This window comes from Triticum dicoccoides, chromosome 2A (genome assembly GCF_002162155.2).
Source record: "Triticum dicoccoides isolate Atlit2015 ecotype Zavitan chromosome 2A, WEW_v2.0, whole genome shotgun sequence".
NCBI lineage: Eukaryota > Viridiplantae > Streptophyta > Magnoliopsida > Poales > Poaceae > Triticum > Triticum dicoccoides.
In genome coordinates this window covers 382,384,839-382,392,887 of record NC_041382.1, presented here as the reverse complement: position 1 = coordinate 382,392,887, position 8,049 = coordinate 382,384,839, and positions in this window count along the sequence as shown.

Sequence of the window (8,049 nt, the reverse complement as noted above, 5' to 3'; positions counted from 1 at the left end):
TGTAATGGATAACGCGGAATGCAGAGATGTTCATCCGTATGTCATGGTAATATAAAACTGCCATATATATACCAACGGTCATACACATCATACATAGTTTAGTACAAGCCCAGGCTACAGTACAACTATGATGAAAGACGTTACATCTCATCGGAGGCATTCCAAGCTCCTATACAGTATTTGTCTACACCTCCGGATTTGATTACACACAAAGTCATATTCCACAAGTCTCGCAGGACAATGGAGATACAACTACTACAATACTAGTGGTACTACTACTAACTCAGACAGCTCCGTAGTAGTCCTCATAGAAGTCACCTCCATAGCCTGGAAGTTCAACGTGACCATCCGGGAACAGACGGTCCTGAGGAGCCTGTGGACCATAGGGGCTAGGATGAGGTCTTGGACCAACAAACGGTGGCCTGTGGGGACCACGGGGTGGGGTGATGCCTCCCACATCACGCCAATCCACCATGTCTGGCAGAGCTGATCTCACAGGATACAGATCCCTTGTATCCATACATCCAACTTGCACCGCAGGTGCAAACCGAGTCAATGTGGCCCAATGATCAGCACGGGTATTGAAAAGCTCCAGCCTCAAGGCCCGATTGTCTCGGTCCTTATCTTCGAGCATCTCAGCAGTGGTACGAGTTAATGAGTCCTCCTGAGTGGAGTCAGCATAGATAGCCTGAAGATACCCTTGCGCTCCCGGAAGTGAAGCTGGCATGTAACGGAAGTCGGTGTTCCGAAGCAGGCTAGTTCGGACTCGCAAGATGGTCATCATGGAATAGGCAGCATCCTGCACAGCCATCTCAACAGTAACCCCGAGTCCATAGGAACAGTGAAGGGGCTCGATAGATCCAGGATAAGAAAGAAATATCCTGACGGTGCAGAAATATTGGCTTTGATTAAAGTCGCGGAATTGCTCTTCAACGGTGTATTCGGGATACCAACGGTAACCCGTCTCGATCATTACCCGGACTAACATAGCAGTATGACCAGGCACGTCGAGGCACCGGGTCAGGCGAACCACTTGGTTTTGAACACGGTTGGCCATCTGAAAGCACAACCACAATGCAAAGACATCAGAATTTCTAGGGAAAATTGGACAACATAACAGCTGTAAATGCTCAGAAAAAGATTTGAGACATCCACAACAGTTCGCAATACCACTCAACAACATCATATCAAGGTTCTGATCCAATTAGCAACATACTAAGAATAGTAGAAACTGAACTGGGACTTGTAACAACAATCCTATAAGATACTACGGATTAGTAACACGTGAACCTGATAGAAGAAGAGAGCGTAGTCCTTAACCCACGTTGAATGAGAAGAGAATGACTCAGATCAGAGGCATAGGGTAAAGGAGTAAAAGAGCCTTACGTTCCCTCCCACAATCAATTCCCCTACATATAACTAAAGCATTTCTAGACTCGACATCGACCAGCTTGGCTCAACGAACCTATAGGCAGTCCGGCTCTGATACCAACGCTGTCAGGACCCCGATTCCAAGTCACATCGATCTAGCCGCTAACACCTCATATCACTTTGCGGCCTCACGCACGGTATCCCATGGGTGTCGCCTTACCATGGCCCGGGACTGTTTGTGCCTTTTGGCTCACGTATATGATAGTGTCGCTAGCATCCATATGACAGAGAACCCGGGCCGACATGGCTAGTCGTGAACCCAAAGCGGCACAGACCTATGGAGACAGGCATACATGAATCACATCAAACATGTCGGTCATTAGCGAGTGATTCCGGGCTGTAGCACTGGGCTAACAGGACTCCGGTGAACCGGGCTGTAGCAGGCTAGGCAGGACTCCGGATATCACCGCGTGACATTTCCCCGAAGGGACAGACATAGGAATGAAGTGAAACACATGCCGGCCAGTCAAATGTCCTGAACAGTAGTGCTGGGCTAGCAGGACTCCGGTGAACCGGGCTGTAGCGGACTACTATGGCTCGAGGAACACTAGACTACATTTCCCCATAAGAAAGGCTGCCAAGGATAAACAACTAGATTGTCGGATCCCACTCATACCAAGCATTTCAATCATACACACAATATGCCCGATATGAGTACATACAACATGGCATCACAACAAAACTCTACAACTCAAGTACTTTATTTAAAGGCTCCAGGGAGCCATACATAACATGTTCATACAGATAGGGGTCACATGACCCGACACTCAAGTCATACAAACATACAAGCACATGCGGAAGCAACTAGTCTAAGTACAGACTCTAGAAAGAAAGAAGGCTTCTCGAAGCCTGTCTATCTACATAGGGCCCTCCATGTCCAGGATCACCACCTGGGTGGCTAGTCACTCGTCGACGTCAAGGTCTACGTAGAACCCATCGGAGGGGGCGGTGTTGTCGTCTGAAAATAGTAATTAAGCAAACATGAGTACAAAGGTACTCAGCCAGTCTTACATCAGAACCTACTAAACATGCTTATTCTCAAGAAGGTGGTGGGGTTAATGCAGCAAGCCAACTTTGACTCTTGGCTAAGCTATCCTACGGAACTCCACCAGTAAAATAGTTTTCGCACACGAGTCCACTACTCACCAACACAATACTCCACCGGGATCCTCCCTCGTCATCCTACGAGAGGGCCATTCTCGGTACTCACACTTATCCTGAGTCTTTTAGTAGTATCCATTAACTTGTCTATGAACTGTATAGGCAACCAAGTAGTCCTTTACCGCAGACGCGGCTATTCGAATAGTATTATACCCTGCAGGGGTGTACTTCTTCATACACGCTTTCACCACTTACCGCCGTTTACACGACATGTACTCGGCAACCTTCAAGCGGAAGCCCAGCGAGGGTGTCGGCCACGGCCTACCTAACACTTAAGTCTCTAGTCCAGGTTATCGCCTATCCAGGTTCCATCCCCAGGGAGTCCGGCCGAGGTTTCCACATACGGCCCCGAACGATGTGAACAGGGTCCCGAGACACCAAACGGGCGCCCGGCATACCCGGCCACGGTGTATCTACCGCAACATAGCCCACCCCTAGGGTCAGCGCTACGCACGGCCGCCAACACATAACCTACAAACACCAGAAACTATTTGCAACTCCTGGACAGAGTACTAGGGTGATTAAGAAGCCGAGAGGGTCCATTGGTTTCGGGCCCAATGTACGGTAGTAACTGCATCTTAAATCACACATACAGATCTCAGTTCTTAGGGACGGCCTCCATGAAACAACCCACCATGTACTCCTACATGGCCTCTCATCGGTACCTTTACCAAAACATGTTCAACACATCCCTCACATTACTGACATAAGCATTTCACTCTAGCCCATCACCCAGATGAACCAGACCTGGCACAACTCTAAGCATAGCAGGCATAGCAAGGTAGGAATCACATACATGGCTCAATCAACTCCTACACATGCTAGTGGGTTTCATCTAGTTACTGTGGCAATGACAGGTCATGCAGAGGATAAGGGTTCAACTACCGTAGCACACAGCAGATTGAAACGCGTTGTCTTAATGCAGTAAACAGGAGCAGGAGCGAGAACATGGGTTGTATCGGAATGATCAATGGTTGCTTGCCTGATGGAGTGGTAGTGGGATACTGCCCTTCAGTTGGATACTCGTGAATATCCTCGGAGGCAGAACCTACCATGAAGAACACATCGGAACACAATCAACACATGACGATATGCAACAATATGATGCATGCTATGATATGGAAATATGAATGTGTCTTGGCCTAATGCAAGCTATAACAGAAAGGATTGAACTTATTTGAATCAAAGATTCAATTATTAGCTTATTAAACATGGCTTTAATGGTGCATTTCCTTATTCTGCTTAAACAGCAAGGTAAACTTGTTTTGTCATGCATGAAACCATTACAGATGGATAGATTGAATTTTTCTGATCATTTTTCATATATAAATCTTTGCATTTGGAGCTATGGTTGATTTTCTATGATTTTTAGAAGTTTTGACTATTTTCTGGAATTTCCTGTATAAGAATAAATCCAGTAATTTAATTACTGCGTCAGCATTACATCAGGGTGACGTCAGTGGTCAACGGGGACGTCCAGGTCAAACCTGACTGGTGGGTCCCGCGTGTTAGTAGTCAATTAAGCTAATTATCTTTAGTTAAAACTAATCTGATTTAGTTAACAGAGGGGGCCCACTTGTCATTGACTCAGGGGAGTCAAACTGGGGTCAAACCCCTGGTCAGCGGGGCTAATCCCGCCGGCGTTGAGTCGCCGGCGAGGCCCAAGACGGTGGCGCGGCTCGGAAAATGCCCACAGGGCACGGGCGAGGCTGTTCTTGGGCTCGTTCGAGAGCTCTTGCAGTCGCGCATCTAGTGGTGGTGGAGGCCGGGCCTATGGTGGCCGGAGACAACAACGGCGAGCTCCAAGGCGGCGGCCGGAGTTCGGCCATGTGCGGGGTTTGGGCTGCGGCGTGCAAACACGGAAACTGAGGCACTAGCGAGGCACTACGCGATGCGGCAAGCACGCTGCATAGGACGGGATGACCAAATGGTCGCCGAGCGACGCGGGCGACGAGCTCGAGCGGAGACGAGCTTCGCCATGGTGGAACTATGGCCTAGAGGGTGCAAATGCGTGGGAAAGAAGAGGGGGAAGGCGGCGGAGCTCACAGGGAGGTCGATGAGCAGCTCAGTGGGCTCAGGGGCGACCGGAGCGAGGCGAATCGATGAACAGCGTCCGGCGGGTACCGAGGTTGAAGACGGCGCGATAGCGGTGATGCAGGGCCTCCGGCAAAGCGTGGCTCGGTGGGGAGGGCGAGGGCGTCGTGGCAGAGCGATTTGGCTTGTCGAAGGGGCGAGGGGGTGGCTCTGGTGTCGTCTACGACGAACGGCGGCGAGGAACACGCTCGGGCATCGCGGGAGAGAGTGAGGGAGATGAGGGGGAGAGTGAGCGAGGATGAGAGGGGGACGTGGGGGTCGCGTGGCATCCCTGGACGTCTCCAGGACGTCGGCAGAAGCAGGAGGTGGCCGGCGTGTGGCCGCGGGCGCCGGCCACGCGCTCCGCGTCCTTCTGGCGCGAGGAGGACGACGACTGACACGTAAGGCCCAGGTAGCTTCCCTCTCTTTGTTTTTTTATTTGTTTCTGTTTTTCTATTTAACTGCAACTATTGGGCTTTAATTAAAATACTAAAACATTTCCAAAAATCCTGAAAATAATTGTGGGCTCTGTTTAGATTATTTCCAACAACAAACATTTATTTCCAGAATTATTTGGGCATTTAAATTATTTTATAGCATTTAAATGCCCAAATTCAAATACTTATGATTTAATTCAATGACCTTCTGTTGACCTAGAAAAATGTGCACCAATTTTGCCAGAGGTTTTAACCCAAGACAAAGAGGGTGAACTTTTTAGAAGGGCATTTCAGGTTCATTGAAAATAATTTTAGTAAACCCTAGTTGTTTCCAGGGGGTGTTGGGGGTTTCTGCCTTCCCCATTTCAAGTTTAAGAGAAATTTAAACATGATGCACACTCTAATGCTTGAACTAGCTAGGGTGTGACACTATCAAACATCACAATGTAACTGGGTGGTTATAAAGATGCTCTACAGGTGTCTCCGATGGTGTTTGTTGAGTTGGCATAGATCGAGATTAGGATTTGTCACTCCGATTGTCGGAGAGGTATCTCTGGGCCCTCTCGATAATGCATATCACTATAAGCCTTGCAAGCAATGTGACTAAAGAGTTAGTCGCGGGATGATGAATTATGGAACAAGTAAAGAGACTTGCCGGTAACGAGATTGAAGTAGGTATGATGATACCGACGACCGAATCTCGGGCAAGTAACATCCCGATGACAAAGGGGACAACTTATGTTGTTATGTGGTTTGACCGATAAAGACCTTTGTAGAATATGTCGGAACCAATATGAGCATCTAGGTTCCGCTATTGGTTATTGACCAAAGATGTGTCTCGATCATGTCTACATAGTTTTCAAACCCGTAGGGTCCGCACGCTTAACGTTTGATGACGATTTGTATTATGAGTTATGTGATTTGATGTACCGAAGGGTGTTTCGGTGTAGCGACCCGACCCGAATGGGTCAAGTCTCTGTGCTTAAGTGTCATCCCTGGATCGGTATGCTGACACACACAGTACTCGAGGATTTATAACAGAGGTAAATCACATGTATAAAATAACGTAAATACTATTACCTATATCCAAAATAGCGGAAGTAAAAAGGTTGTGGATTCCCATCAACACCAACGGCAAAGTTGAGTGTAGAAATCGTAACCCTAACTTATCACTTACTCGTCGTAAGATAATCCTGCAACATGAGACGTTGCAGCCATAGAGGGTCAATACATTAAATGTACTGGCAAATTCACACCATAGAGAAATATGAATAAAGACTATCACCACATGCATATTTGGCTGGTGGAAAAAGCTCTATGGTTCTAAGGTTTTTGCGTAAAGCCAATTTTTCCCTACTGCAAAGGAATAAATTTTATTTAACTATCATGGTGGTTGTTGAACATTGAGAATGGTTGACAGCATTCTCAATCCCAATTAAGTAACATCATTAAACCCAACAATATTCATTTAAAGTAACGTGATGAGATCAACAAGATAATCCAAGAACTAGATACTCAAGATGTCCATAACCGGGGACACGGCTAATCATGATTAGTTTGTACACTCTGCAGAGGTTTGCGCACTTTTCCCCACAAGACTCGATCTCCTCCGTTGGTTTTCTCGCACTACATGGTGTTTGAGAAACGGATGACCGAGACATAGCATTTCAGAAGCGCTAGCACCTTACGTTGGATAGACCGGTACACCTACTTTCCCCTACATCTGCTAGTCTACCCTGTAAGAGTTCGCACGACTTAATCAACTATGCCAGAGCCCATAATGGCTTGTGGCTGCACACGGAAGTTCTTAGTATGAATAATCTCATGATCCCTTTGAGCCTGGGTGGGGGTCCAAAAGAAAAACAGGCAAGTCCTGGAATACCCAGGTGCCTCAATCCACCCAGATGTGTGTTTAAGTTGCCACCTTAAGTAAACCATTAATTAACAATCTCACATCTGTCATGGATACTCTCAAAACCCAATCCATGTCTACGAGCATAGCACGCCCATGTAAGCATAACGTAAAAGTAACTCCCAAGGTTTGAATGCAGGGCAATAGGTTCCTACCTCATCAACTACTTCCCAATACCCACATGTTATCAATCCTACTCATGCAATGTTTGAGGGTGAAGCTAATGCATAAAAACTGGGTATGGAAGGGGATATGATCAAAGTGTGAACTTGCCTGCAATGTTGATGAAGATGATTCACACTCAAAACTCTTGATAGTTCTACTCGTCATACTTCGGTCAATCTATCGTAAGCAAGCAATAGTAACCACACATAAGCAATCACTCAAAAGATCAAAAAGAATGAAGAAGACGATTCGGAAACATCAAAACCAAGAAAATAACTCTTGCAACATAAAACAATTTCTAACAGTACCAAAATTATGTGAATTTGGCCTTATTAGAATGTTTAGGTCAAGAGCTTCGATTTGCAAAAAGAATCAACTCAAATGGAGCTACAAACTCAAGTTATGATCAAACGAAGTTTGAATTCAAATCTGATCTAATTCAAATTTTAAACTTTTCAAAAACATGTTTGAGTTAGATTACTGGATAGAGGAGATCATAACAAAGACGTGGGCGTTGGTTTTGTTGGATTTGGACTAACGAGTAAAAAGTTATGAGGGTTTGGAGTACAGGGACAAATCTGTGAAGAAATTTATCATGAATAGGTCCCTGGCCGAAAATTAAACAGAAAAAGAAAAAAAACTAAAAGGCGAACGCTCGCTTATAAGGTCTAAACAGTGGACGTTCGCTGTTTAATAAAACCTAAAAAAACAGATCTAGTCTAGGGTTTTTTTAAACCGATCTTAAAATAAAACCGGATCGGACCGGGTTCGGGTTTATACCGGTTCGCAGTGGTTTGGCGGTTTTCAAGAGAAAACCGGCGGTGGCGCGGTTGAACTCCGGCGAGGCGGGACAGCGGCGTGCTCCGGCGA